Source organism: Podarcis cretensis (genome assembly GCF_951804945.1).
Source record: "Podarcis cretensis genome assembly, chromosome: 1".
NCBI lineage: Eukaryota > Metazoa > Chordata > Lepidosauria > Squamata > Lacertidae > Podarcis > Podarcis cretensis.
In genome coordinates, this window is record NC_137170.1 from 94,909,948 (window position 1) to 94,922,936 (window position 12,989).

The 12,989-nt window shown below is 42.8% G+C and overlaps 2 protein-coding genes across 15 annotated transcripts in view; both read left to right on the forward strand.

The window, feature by feature from the left end:
- The window catches only part of LOC307226175 (uncharacterized protein), a 244,021-nt gene that overhangs the window by 174,666 nt on the left and 56,366 nt on the right, over positions 1–12,989 (forward strand). The gene's annotated exons all lie outside the window — the stretch shown is intronic.
- KALRN (kalirin RhoGEF kinase) overlaps positions 1–12,989 on the forward strand; it is a 492,818-nt gene that overhangs the window by 24,887 nt on the left and 454,942 nt on the right. The window lies entirely within an intron of this gene.

Consider the following 12,989-nt stretch of genomic DNA (forward strand, 5'->3'; position numbering starts at 1 on the left):
ATGCTTGTGTTCTGAGTGCTTAGAGTTGCCGTTCTCAGTGTTAATAGATACCAGAAAATGGAAGGGGGAGGAGATGCTAGCAGTCAACATAGTATTCAAGGAAGTAACTCTAGTACAGAGAGCATTCATAAACAACCAAATGCTGTGTTTTAATCCAGAAACAATAACCTCTGCACTGAAAATTTCCACTGGTGCAATTAGAAAGGACTGTGGGTCATTGCTCTATAGCACCATAGTTAGTTTTTAAGTCTTTCCCTGAAGTCTTAGTTATAGTTTGCCAACTCTTTCATGATCAGGGACCACCTTGTTCTCCAGATAGTGCTCTGAGTGATGGAAGGATATGTTGCTCTTGGAGATGCACAAGCATCCTACTCCTCCCCCAAAATGCACTTTTGTAAGTGCTCATATCAGATGCTTGCAAAGGTCCAAGGGTGCCCATGAAGTGCCCACCACAACCTCTTCCTCCCCCTTCCTCTGCTCCATCTGCAGAAAGTTAACTTTGAGCTGGGAGAAAGCTTGAAGTGTCAGGTAGTCCCAAGCCCCAGCAGAACATCTTTTCTTGTTGGGAATCCTGGTTTTGTAGTCCAAGTCACTGGGGTGGGGGGTGGGGAGATGTTTTATTGGGCCTTTGAAGTACTTGCCACTGCATCTTCCGCCACTTTTTACCTGTTCTGAAGATAAGTTTATGGACTTTGGGGCAAGGAAAGTGAGAGGTTGCAGCAGCTTGCAGGATCAAAGCAAGTACAGATTTGCTGGTCTTACTTAAAGAAGGCTTCTAACAGAAGGTTTCCCAGTGGTAAAAGTGGACAGAGGAAATTTTTCCTTCATCTCTCATAATAATAGAACCCAGCCACCCAGTAAAACTGAATGGTGGAAAATTCAGGACAGGCACGAAGGAACTTTTTCACACAACACATGGTTCACATAGCAATGTGGAGTTTGCTACCACAAGGTGTAGTAATGGCCAAGAACTTGGACAGTTTAAAGTCAGATTAGACAAAGTCATGCAGGATCAAGCTATAATTGGCTAATAGTCATGATGGCTTTCTATAGCCTCTGGTATCAGAAGCAGCGCCTAAGAATACCAGTGTACAAGTGGGAGTGGGAGTGCTGTTGTGGACTTCCTGCAGACATCTAGTTGGCAACAGAGATAATGATGCTGGACTTGATGGGCCTTTGGTCTGATCCACCAGTTTTCTTTTTATGCTCTTAATTTATGGAGCACATGCACTCTGGCACAGTAAAAATTCAAACAAGTATGTACATTGGCATATGTGAAATACAGAATTAGGGGCATAACAGTGCAGCATGGAATATATTTAATTTGCACAATTCGAAAACCCAATTCTTTTCCTTCTGAGTGAAACTCTGGAAAGAAGGAAACTTTTTCCCCCTTACAAATGAAACATTTTATCACACCCTTGATTAAAGTTTGGGAGAGACCAGATAAAATTACTTTTGGGGGTCACATCTGGCACTATCTCTGCTAGCTGGCCATTCCATAGGGGATGATGAAAAGACCAAGAATGTGTAGCAACAAACAGCTTCCTTGTATCTCCTCAATGAGCCCATCTGAAGTACATTTTGTTGTTGCAGATTAAGCCATTCACTGATTCTTTCAGTTGCCATTCTGGTCCAGGATATATTCTCAGCGTAATTTATAGCCTGCTGCTTACTCATCAGTGCCAGATGCTTACTCATCAGTGCCCTGGGGAGGCCCCATGGCAGTCGAAATCTCTCCCCACCCTTGCAAACATATCTCCTGATAAGTTTTTTATTTTACCAGCCAACAATTTTAATAAACCAAGAGGTGGTGCTCCTAAAAGGCATGGGGTTCATAGGCTGGTGCCTGCTCTGCCTTTTTGGTAATGTGGCTCTGTTACTCATTACACATAGTCACAAACAGAGCACTCTGAAATTCTACATAAATGTAACATTCTCCACGGCCAGTGATATTGAAAGTCACAGATATATCTAGAAGAATCAACAGGATTGCAATCTCCTCCCTCTCTCTTTTCTGATCCTGGTCATCCACCACCAGGGTGACCAAGGCAGTTTCTATCCCATAGCTAGGCCAGAAACTGGACTGAAATGGATCCAGGTATTGAGTATTACCTATAATTCCATCTTTTCCATCACCTTATTTTAAAAAGTGGTGCATTGTATACTGGGAAATAATGGCTCACATGAGCTGGACCTAAATTTTTAAGAGAATTAGAACCACCACTTCTTTCAAGACAGCAGGACCTTACTTTCTCTCAAGGAAACATGAACCACACCTAAGAATCAAGTTGATTGCTTTATGAGGGAAGTGTAAGGATCTAAAGAACATATGAGAGCTCTCAAGCCTCCAAGCAATTTGCCCCTCAGTCTAGAAAAGCTAAGAAGTATCCATCACAAGCTGACCGGATGGTGTTCTAGCTACATTAATTTCTGACTCAAACAACTGTAAAGTTCCATCGCTGTCACCTGACACTTTTAACTGGAGATTCAAGGATTCAATCTGGGACTTTGAACCTGTATGCAAAGCATGTGCTCTGCTACTGAATGCTGATAGGCCCTTCTTAGCGACTTTCCAAGGTCCCTGGCAGAGGCCTTTTCCATACCAATCCTTTTGTCTGAACTGGAAATGCCAAGGAGCTTGTAGATGCAAGGCACATGCTCTATGAGCTACAGCCACCACCCATTAACTTTCCATTAGGCTTCCATAATGACTGTGTCACTCTTAAAAAATAAATAAGTAGCCTCCTGATTTGCCAGTCACATTCACCCTGCACTCTCCCCTGTTGGCCTTAGCTAGAAACTGACCTGCAAGAGCTGCTGTTTAGTGTTGTTCTGGGTTCCCACTGTGCAGTACTAGGAGGGCCCTCAAGAGCCCTGTTATCCAGCTCTACCTGGCAGTAGAGTGATATCTTATGTATGGCAAAAAAAGAGAGAGAAAATGAATAATAAAAAGAGGACTGAAGCAGCACAAATTTCTGTAAAATTGATATGCTCTTAATTCAGGGTTTCACAAAGTTGGGTATCCAGCTGTTTTTGGACTACAGTTCCCATCACCCCAACCACTGGTCCTTCTAACTACGGATGATGGAAGTTGTAGTCCAGCAACAGCTGGAGACCCAAGTTTGGGAAATCCTATGTCTAATTTAGACATACAAATTTGGAAATAACAGTTATACTTTCAGTAGAAATATAGTACATCTCGCCATAGTGGGGAAGCCTGTGACCTGGTTGCCTGCTCAGTCTTGACGGTCAACTTCAGCATCCTGTTCCCCTCAGTGACCAACCAGATGCCCATGGGAAGCCCATAAGCAGGACTTGAGTGCAATAGGCCTTTCCCACTGTTGTTCTACAACAACTGGTATTCAGAAGTAAAAGGTAAAGGTAAAGGTACCCCTGCCCATACGGGCCAGTCTTGACAGACTCTGGGGTTGTGCGCCCATCTCACTTAAGAGGCCAGGGGCCAGCGCTGTCCGGAGACACTTCCGGGTCACGTGGCCAGCGTGACATCGCTGCTCTGGCGAGCCAGAGCCGCACACGGAAACGCCGTTTACCTTCCCGCTGGTAAGCGGTCCCTATTTATCTACTTGCACCCGGAGGTGCTTTCGAACTGCTAGGTTGGCAGGCGCTGGGACCGAGCAGCGGGAGCGCACCCCGCCGCAGGGATTCGAACCGCCGACCTTTCGATCGGCAAGTCCTAGGTGCTGAGGCTTTAACCCACAGCGCCACCTGCGTCTCTATTCAGAAGTAAGGTACCTTTGATTCTGGAAGTAGTATATAAGTATAATGATTAGTAGCTATTGATAGCCTTATCCCCCATGAAACTTAACAGCATGTGGCCCCATGTTCCACCAGTTGCTGACCACTTAAAATTATATTTTTGCATGTGTTTAATTCTGCTGTTTATTCACAAGACATAGGAGAATTGAAGCTTGGGTATATAAGGATATATTAATCACACTCTTTTTATGTGAGTTTTTAGGTTTTCCAGTTGTTTTGGCTGTTCCCTAGGCGTCTTGAATTAATAGGGGTTGTATATAGTTTCCCATTTGTGAAACAAAATATAAATTACTTTGTTGACTGTACCAAAAAGGAAGTTGTGTGTATACATTAAAAAAAAGGAGGGTGGCCTTTCTAGCAATACTTTTTACTACAATAAAAGATCTGTGGGGAAATATATTTTTTCCGTGTATTTCAAGAATTCCTTAACAACACCTTGGTGAAAACAGACAAAGGAATCCTTTGTCTAAATTAAATATTTATAAAGGAGAAGTGACAGAACAATACAATGCAAATTCCTAAATGCCAGGAAAGAGCAATTATTTGTTCTATCCATACAGAGTGGGGGGAGGGTATTGATTTCTAAAATTACTATTCTATTGTGTAGCTTGATCATTGGTTATATTTAATATGGTAGGATATGTTATCTGTTCCTGATATTCTTCTACTTTTTTTTTTAAGGCAATGAATTATTCTGTCTCTGTGGCTCCCTCTCTCCTTTCCATCTACTGGTGTGTCAGACTTTTGTTATTGCTCATTTGTGCACAAGTGACTGGCAGTTCTATCACTAAACAAGTTAAAAATGAATGATTGGCAGTGGACAAGCTGTTTGATCAATAGAGGCTCTTGAAATTATGTCTGCAAAGGAGTTCCTTGAGGCTGAGGAACTATACGGCTCTTAATAGGACATAGACATTGAATCAATCTGTTTGTCTTTGTTGGTAGACAATGCTTTTCATGATGTCTTTACTTTCTTGCTTTCAGACTTCATAAATGGTCAACCTCCATGATGCGCATAAATCAATGAGGCTGAGATGCAGAGTAGATTGTCATAATTTGCCAAGGAATCCCAATGTTGACTTTAACATTGTGGCAGTTTTGTCCTACCAGATTACTAGTCAGGAGCAGATACCGCCTGTTGTAGCTGGAAAACAATGATGGTTGTTTGTTGTCATTTGGGTATATAGCTAACATACATTAATTCAAGGTGAATCATAGAATTGTAGAGTTGGAAGTGACCCCAAAGGTCATTTAGTCTGACCCCCTGCAATGCAGGAATCTCAACTAAAGCATCCATGACAGATGGCCATCCAACCTCTGCTTAAAAACCTCCAAGGAAGGAAAGTCCACCAGCTCTCATGGGAGTCTGTTCTACTGTCAAGCAGCTCTTACTGTCAGAAAGTTATTCCTGATGTTTAGGTCAGGGGATGGTATTCTTCTTTGTCAGCATTACATTAAGGTAAAGGTAAAGGTACCCCTGCCCATATGGGCCAGTCGTGTCCGACTCTAGGGTTGTGCGCCCATCTCACTTAAGAGGCCGGGGGCCAGCGCTGTCCGGAGACACGTCCGGGTCACGTGGCCAGCGTGACGAAGCTGCTCTGGCGAGCCAGCACCAGCGCAGCACACGGAAACACCGTTTACCTTCCCGCTATAAAGCGGTACCTATTTATCTACTTGCACTTAGGGGTGCTTTCGAACTGCTAGGTGGGCAGGAGCTGGGACCAAAAGACGGGAGCTCACCCCGCCGCAGGGATTCGAACCACCGACCATGCGATTGGCAAGCCCTAGGCACTGAGGTTTTACCCACAGCGCCACCCATGTCCCGATAGCATTACATTGGAAGGTGGTTAAATGCTATCACTGAGGATGAATGTGGGTAATAGTTTACAAAAAAGGGGGGATTAGATGTGAAACCTGCCAGTGCCCCCCTTTTACTAGGTGACTGAGCATGGTCAATGAATATGCATACCAATGACAATGGGATCTTGTAGAAGAACCTCTCACCATCAACATATGTTAAATTGCAGATTGTCTGCTGACAAGACCATGTGCATACAGCAGTATTAACAACAACAGCAATAACATAATTTATTACCATCCCTGAAGGTGGTGGAGTGGGTCACAATTTACATTAAAAACAGTATAAAACAAACTACAATCACAAGAATAGGGTGAATCCTAAAAATGCACATCTCAAATCAAATTCGTCAAGAACATAATAGCTACCGCTAGCTGTTTATGACCATAGAGGGATATAGGAACACATTTTAAAGTGTACATTTGGTTTTCAGTGGAGAAATGGTTGCACACCTTTCAAGAGAGAGGACCCATTGCAGGGAAATTTGGGACAGGTGTGTGGGGCTCTTGCAAGCACCTAGGAGCCATGATGAATTATTTTGTTGCTTCAGCTGCTATGACTTATAGTTCCAATGAGGTTTCAGTATAGATACAGAACTGCAATTTTACCAAAGTACTATGACACATGCTTGTACAGTAACCATTGGTATTTATGAACATATGAAAGGAAAATACTTTTGGAGGGCTAGGGTTTATTAACCCAATTTTCCCTGTAATTTATTACTTGAAACATCAGCACGGCTGAGGGCCAAATGAGAAGCATTTGTGCCCATATTTTATTTGGATGAAGGTTCTGCATTTAATACTATGGTGAATAAACAATTCTTGTTCTGTAGTATGGAGTAGACCAGTATGAAACCTCATGGAATTCAGTGTTTTACTAGAGAGTGGTCTTGAAAGTGGAACATTCCAAAAAACCTCTTCAGCAAAGGAAGGAAAGTGAGCAAACACACCAAACTAAAATGTTATGTTTTATTAAATGTAACTATAAAATGTAATGATGGAACTGTGTTTTTCTAGTCACCTCCATGCCAGGATTCATAGAGGGTGCTATCCAGCCTCCTGTCAGTTTCAGGCTAGAATCCTTTGTGTGCTTACCTGAGAGTTGTTGGCATTCCTCTGTCCTGAGAGACAATGGAGTGTGCCTCTGGGGCGAAGTCAAACTGCTGGAGAATCACAGCGCCTGCTGTGGCTGCAGAGACCAGTAAATCATAACTGCTGCCTCCTGTGTTGTTGTTGCTGAGTTAGCAGCACCGGTGACCTCTCTGGGGTGCAAGCCTGGGCAGTGTGTATGGAGATCCTGAGCTACCCAGACAACAATACTCCCCTCTCAGCCCTGCTGATGTGGTCCAAAGGAAAGCAGCAGCATTTGACACTAGCTTGGCTGCAGGAGTTGCCTGAGTTACCTGAGAGTAAGCCTTATTGAACTCTGTGGAACTTCCTTCTATGTAGCTATGTAAAGGCTCATGGTGCTGGCCATTCATTTACCCCCTTTTACTGGAGAAAATGAGCTATTGAAGTTGGACTCTGCAAGCACAGTAATTGAGGCAGGAGCTCAGGGATGGCTTCCTAAACATTTCCCAGAAAAGACTTGTGCCCTGTGGCAGGGAAACCTTCATTCAAGTACCATCTGCCGTTTCAAACATTAGGTGGATAGATTTGCTCTCCAGTTCTACCTGTGGAATATGTCTATTGGCAGAGATATTCCTATTCAGTCAAGGTAGCTTTGATCCTAACTTGGCTCAAATGTGGCAACATCAGGCATGTAGAGATCTACTCCTTTTATCTCTGCATCTGACACTTGCAGATAAGAAGTTGCCTGTAATACAAAAACTGAAAATCTCTTTCTGCAGTTTTTGTGCAACTTTTTCTTTTATTTCAGCCGTGGAATAAAGCTGCTGTAATTAGGCATACTGTGCTTTTTTACTCTCATCATGCTTGGCTGAGGATAATGAGAGAAAATTATCTTTAATAATAGCAATTGGTGAGTTGGAGTGCTATGGTCATTTATATTGCAGAAACAGTCTTTGGTGGGCATGTGTATGGAGGGAAGAGACGTAGGCTTTGCCTCAAAGTGTGAATCAAACAATATCCCTGTAACATGAATATCAGTAGGATGTGGATAGAGTTCCTAACTGGCCCAACTGCTGTGTTTTAAACAGCAGCCTAACAGAGAGATTCAGCATGAGAAAAAGTCCATGTCATTTTCTCCCTCCATGCCAGGAAAATATTCACATGTTTAATTTTACATATCAAGATGTGGGGCAGGGAGTTTCAGGGTCAGTACTCGAGGTGCAGTCCACCTGAAATCCTGAATAATGCGATATATTTCTGTCACTATTCCATGCTTTCCGGAAAATGCCAGGTGAGGCTTTCCAGGAATGTTCTGGTCATATGCCGTGCTGGCACAATGGAGAGCGTAGACTCCATATCTAGGATTAGAATCCCCATGCTCACATTGCCATTTGGATGTTCTTAATTAGATGACTGTTCAAGCTTTTATTTTATTTTGAAGTCTCTCTGTCTACATTATTAGCTCCTGCACATCTAGCGAGCATGAGAAAGTGAAAGGAAGTATCATCACATAGCAAGTGAATGACCAACTTGAAAGTTCTCTGTGGTGGTTCGCAGGAGGGTCAGATAAACTCAGCATGCAATGACAGGAGGATTGCCAGACACATGGCAATCCACAACACATGGTTAGTGGTGGGCTGGCATTGATTTGCAGTTTCACAAGTTATGCAGGCGCACTGTATAGCTTGTATGTCTTTAGTCAGGAATGGTATGGTCCTGGACAAACCAGCACTAATAATAATTGTGATGCAGTGAGATGTGAAATCTATGATTGCATCCAGGGGCAGTGCAGATTGCACAAACTGTTTGCACACAGTTGTGCCCATCTGATACATGCCAGTCTTGCAGTGCAGCACTAATCAAACAGCTGCATCTGATGTCTAATGGACCCATGGCTTTGTGCTAGTGCAACAAAAGTCTACCCTGAGCTATCCTGCTAAGAAGTAGTATGTCAGAAAATGCTGTGTTCCTTTATGAATTAAAAAGAAGATTATATACTTGAACACACACACACACTTTCCCTGTAAGAGAATGGCTCAGGCTTAGTGTGATGCTACTCCTTGTATATTCCAGATATAATATCTTGAATTTAAAACTAAATAGTAAAGAGATCCCCGTGGAATCCCCAAATGTGCAAGAGAAAGGAATCTGACCTGATGTGGTTTAGCTGCTGAAAATAGAATATGCACTGTTAAATATGACTTGGTGATATTCTATGGAGTTGTTGGCACAGATCCTGAGTCCTAGAGTGTCCTGTGGTACTCCTGCTGTTATAATCAGAATTGGCAGCCTACATGCGGACAGCAGCATCGACAAAGAACAATGGTGCCTGATTCTTATTTGTCAGCTTGGACAAAGGGCCTGCTGATGGGTTATGGTGGAAGGGAGAGCATTTCTTTTGTATGATGATACCAGCATGGCAGATGGCTAATTGGACATGATAAACCACTGGGGCAACTAAAAAATGGGATGAGGGGAGGGTGAAAAATGGAGGTCTGTGGGGATTATCAACTCCTGCTCTGACATGTTAAAGAAAAGGAGGAAATTCTCGGTCAAAAGCAGTTGACATTAACTTTTTGTTGGGGGGGGTGTATTGTTGTCGCTTGACCATATGTCATCCAGAAAAGGATGGGGAATTGCCTATTGAACTCCTTACTCAGCCTAGCTAATGTGAAAGCGTATTTCATTAGCTGCAAGCAAATCATATTACTGGATGAAAAGGTAAGGAAAGAACATTGTCCCCAGAGATGCCAATTCAGCTCTTAGTAAAATTAGCAGATCACAGTCTTGTCAGAGAAATGTTCAAGTGTTGCACCAAAGAGGACCTAGATGGGGTAGGGGTGGGGGAAAGGACATTATTGTGCTGGCAATTTTAGTGGAAATAGGAATGAAATCTCTGCCAAAGTCTGAACATTTGATCTGCATGCAAAAACAAAATAAAGCATTGATAAAATCAAGGAAGAATTTATATGACCAGCCAGTGTATCCATATATTTCTCACTCATTAAGTTTAGGTTATCAAACCAGGTTTTCAGAGCAGGCCTTAAACTGCCAGGCCTATTTGCTGTGCTAATGATTAATTTATTTGAAATTATGAACTGTCAGGGTTAATCTTGAATTTGTTAAATCTAAGTCATACAGAAATTAATGTTGCTAGATTCTTGAAGCTGAGAGGAAGACTAGTATATTCAGAGGAATCCTCCCTGTCTCAATTATGAGATGATCTTCTTGATTTCCATGTTGGCAGTAAAGAAGCACTGTAATATAATGTGAAAGCAATTACATCTATTCCTTGTATTAAACAGGTGTATGGACCCTCTGTTTCAGGGAATGAGGTTTGCAGTGTCAGTTGTGTGACTGTAGCTGAGATAACGGCACGGATCAACTTGTGACTGTAGTTGGATTTCTTGGGTGGTGTAACAGCAGGGACAGATGGGGAGCAGGACTTAAGGGTCACTAACATACAGTAAACCTGTGGCTCAGACAACAACTGGAAGGGCTGGGGGGCTGGGAATTATTTATTTGCTGTTGGTTCAGGAGGAAGCTATGACTAGGATAGTATAGTGTATCCAGAAAGTAACTAAGGAATAGTGCATTCTGTAGGTGTTTCCCTCCCATGATTGCAAAACTGAGAAAATGTTGCATTGTCAAGGGGAGTGAGTAAATTTGCTTTGTTCAAGACTACAAAATCTTAACCATGAACCATCTGAAGGTGAAAAGATGGCAAAAAGTCTGCAATGTACCAATCAACCAGTGCATTTCCAGAAATTGCACAGTGGCAGTAGCACAGCAGCAGCAGCAGCAGCAGCAGCAGCAGCAGGAGGAGGCCCCATTAGCTAAAGTTGTACCTCAGGTTAAGAACAGTTTCAGGTTAAGAACAGACCTCCAGAGCGAATTAAGTTCTTAACCCGAGGTACCACTGTACTGTTCTGATATGTGCTTGCCATGCACTTTTGCAGTCCCACCAAGAAAACAAGAAAACGAAATCTCCAAGAGATTCTCTGGTGGGCTACATTGTACATACTTGATGAACTGCATTCAGCTGGCGAGTCACAAATTGTGTGGATCCAATCTAAGCTATTTCTCAAATTCATACCTTTCAGTGAGTCGGAGGGGAAAACAGACCTGCTTGAAAGGTCCGCATTCTCCTAGATAACCAACATTTAGAAACATACAGTTTCAATGAATACTAGACAGGATACATTTACCCACCTACTCAGTCTGCAGTCATATATGCATATACTCAGAAGCAAGTTCTGGTGAGTTCAATAGGACTTATTCTCAGGTGAGTATAGATAGGACTGCAATGTTAGAAACTTATGGAGCTGATGGGAGTTGCAGTCTAGCAATATCTGGAGGGCTACAGGTCCCCAACCCCTGTGCTAGAGGCTTCTCTGGTAAAGACATGAATTTTGAAGAATGGCAATGATAGTGGCTCTCCCATACAAAAAGTTTTCACACAGCATCCCCCATCCTGGAACCCTTCAGATGTTTTGGGCTATGGTTCCCATCAGCCCCAACCAGCATGGCCATTGGTGACGGAAGCTGTCGTCCAACAACATCTGGAGGGCATCAGGTTGGGGAAGGCTTCTGTAGGGTAAGATGGGGACAAATATTAGGGATTGTGATTTTCCAAGGTTGAGAATATAGGAGTGTATGCGTATGGTAGAGAGGAACTGGGAGCTAAGACAACTGAGGAGATTGTACTATGCTTAATATATATTCTGATTGTAGTCATTGCCTCCTATTGAGAGGGATATATCATAAAACAGCTGGCCCTTTTGGAAGTATCTACTGTTGCCTTCATGGCAATTTAAATTGCTTGCTTCATCTTTGAAAAGTGGAGCAGGGAGCTCAGAGAACGATGCTAATAGACTCCATCTGAAGCATTTGGATAAATTCAATCCAAAGGAGCAAGTCAAGCCTAACGGGTGTGAAGTAATGTTCTCGTGAGCTTTGAAAGCCTGGACTGACAGTATTTCTACTGGGAAGCAAGGCTGAGCAACCAATTGCAGAAGCCTATTTGGGTGTACTTTGCCTCATTCTCCAGATTTTTCTTTTGAACTTTTAAGAGAGAGAGAGGGAGTGTCTGCTGTAATTTTATTTTTTAGGGGAGCAGCTGCTTTAGGTACTTCAAAAAGCTGATGCTAGAAATAAAGAAGCAGCACGAATGGATGAGTTATTTTATATCTCTGTGTTGCTCTTTAAACAATAAAGCCAGTGTTACTGGTATAATCCAATCATCCTTTTGTACACACTAGAGTCTGGTTTTTCCAAGTTTCTGATAGCTGAGGAAAACTCCCTCCCTGCCTCCAGAATTAAAATTGGAGACACATTCCAGTCTTGCAGCTGAAAAGGAGTATCTGCACGACTCACTGATCTGAGGATGCCTCCTGAATGGGCAAAGGCCCTCTGTCAAGAGTAGTGACTTTATGCATACTAAGTCAGAGTACCAGCCCAGTTTGCATAGCATTGCTACTCAAGACAGCAGCCTTTTCCAGCCCTACCTGGAGGTCTCAGGGATTCATGTTGGGACTTTCTGCATGCAAAAACATATACTTTGCCTCTGAGCTGTGATTCTTCCCCTTTCACAGTAAGTGACTGTATATTAGGTCAGTCTGTCCATCTGTCTACACTGAATGTCACATGGAAGATGGAGCAAGCTTGTTTTCTCCAGCTCGGGAGGCTAGGACCTGAACCAATGGCTTCGAGTTACAAGAAAGGAGATTTCAACTAAACGTCAGAAAGAACTTTGTGACAGTAAGAGCTGCTGCCGACTGGAACAGGCAACTTCATCTGAGAATGAGACGTTGTACTACATCTCTGCAACAGGAGTTGCTCATTTTTTTATTACTCATAGAAACATTTTAATACCACCCTTTGGCCCTAATGAGGACCACCAAGGTGTTTTACAATAAGCATTTAATACACTTGAAAGCAAAACATTAAAACTTAAGAGTAAGATATTTTAAAAAACAAACAAACATTGCTGGCTAGCTTAAGATCCACTACAGGCCTGGTGGCATAAAAACATCTTAAGCGCTTCCTTAAAAGACAACAGAGAAGGACCAAAATTTTGAATGACCCAGTCCCACTTGATCACAGTTACATAGCAGGATTTCCTGCTTCCAGTGGGGATTAACTGGAAGACAGCAAGGCCAGAACCATGATGTTGTGGGCAGGCTGGTATCAGGGGTAGGTATTGTCAGATCTCTGCCAAAGCCTACATACTTCAGCTACACACTTCCAGGTTTAAAGTGTTTGGGTTCCAAGTAGCT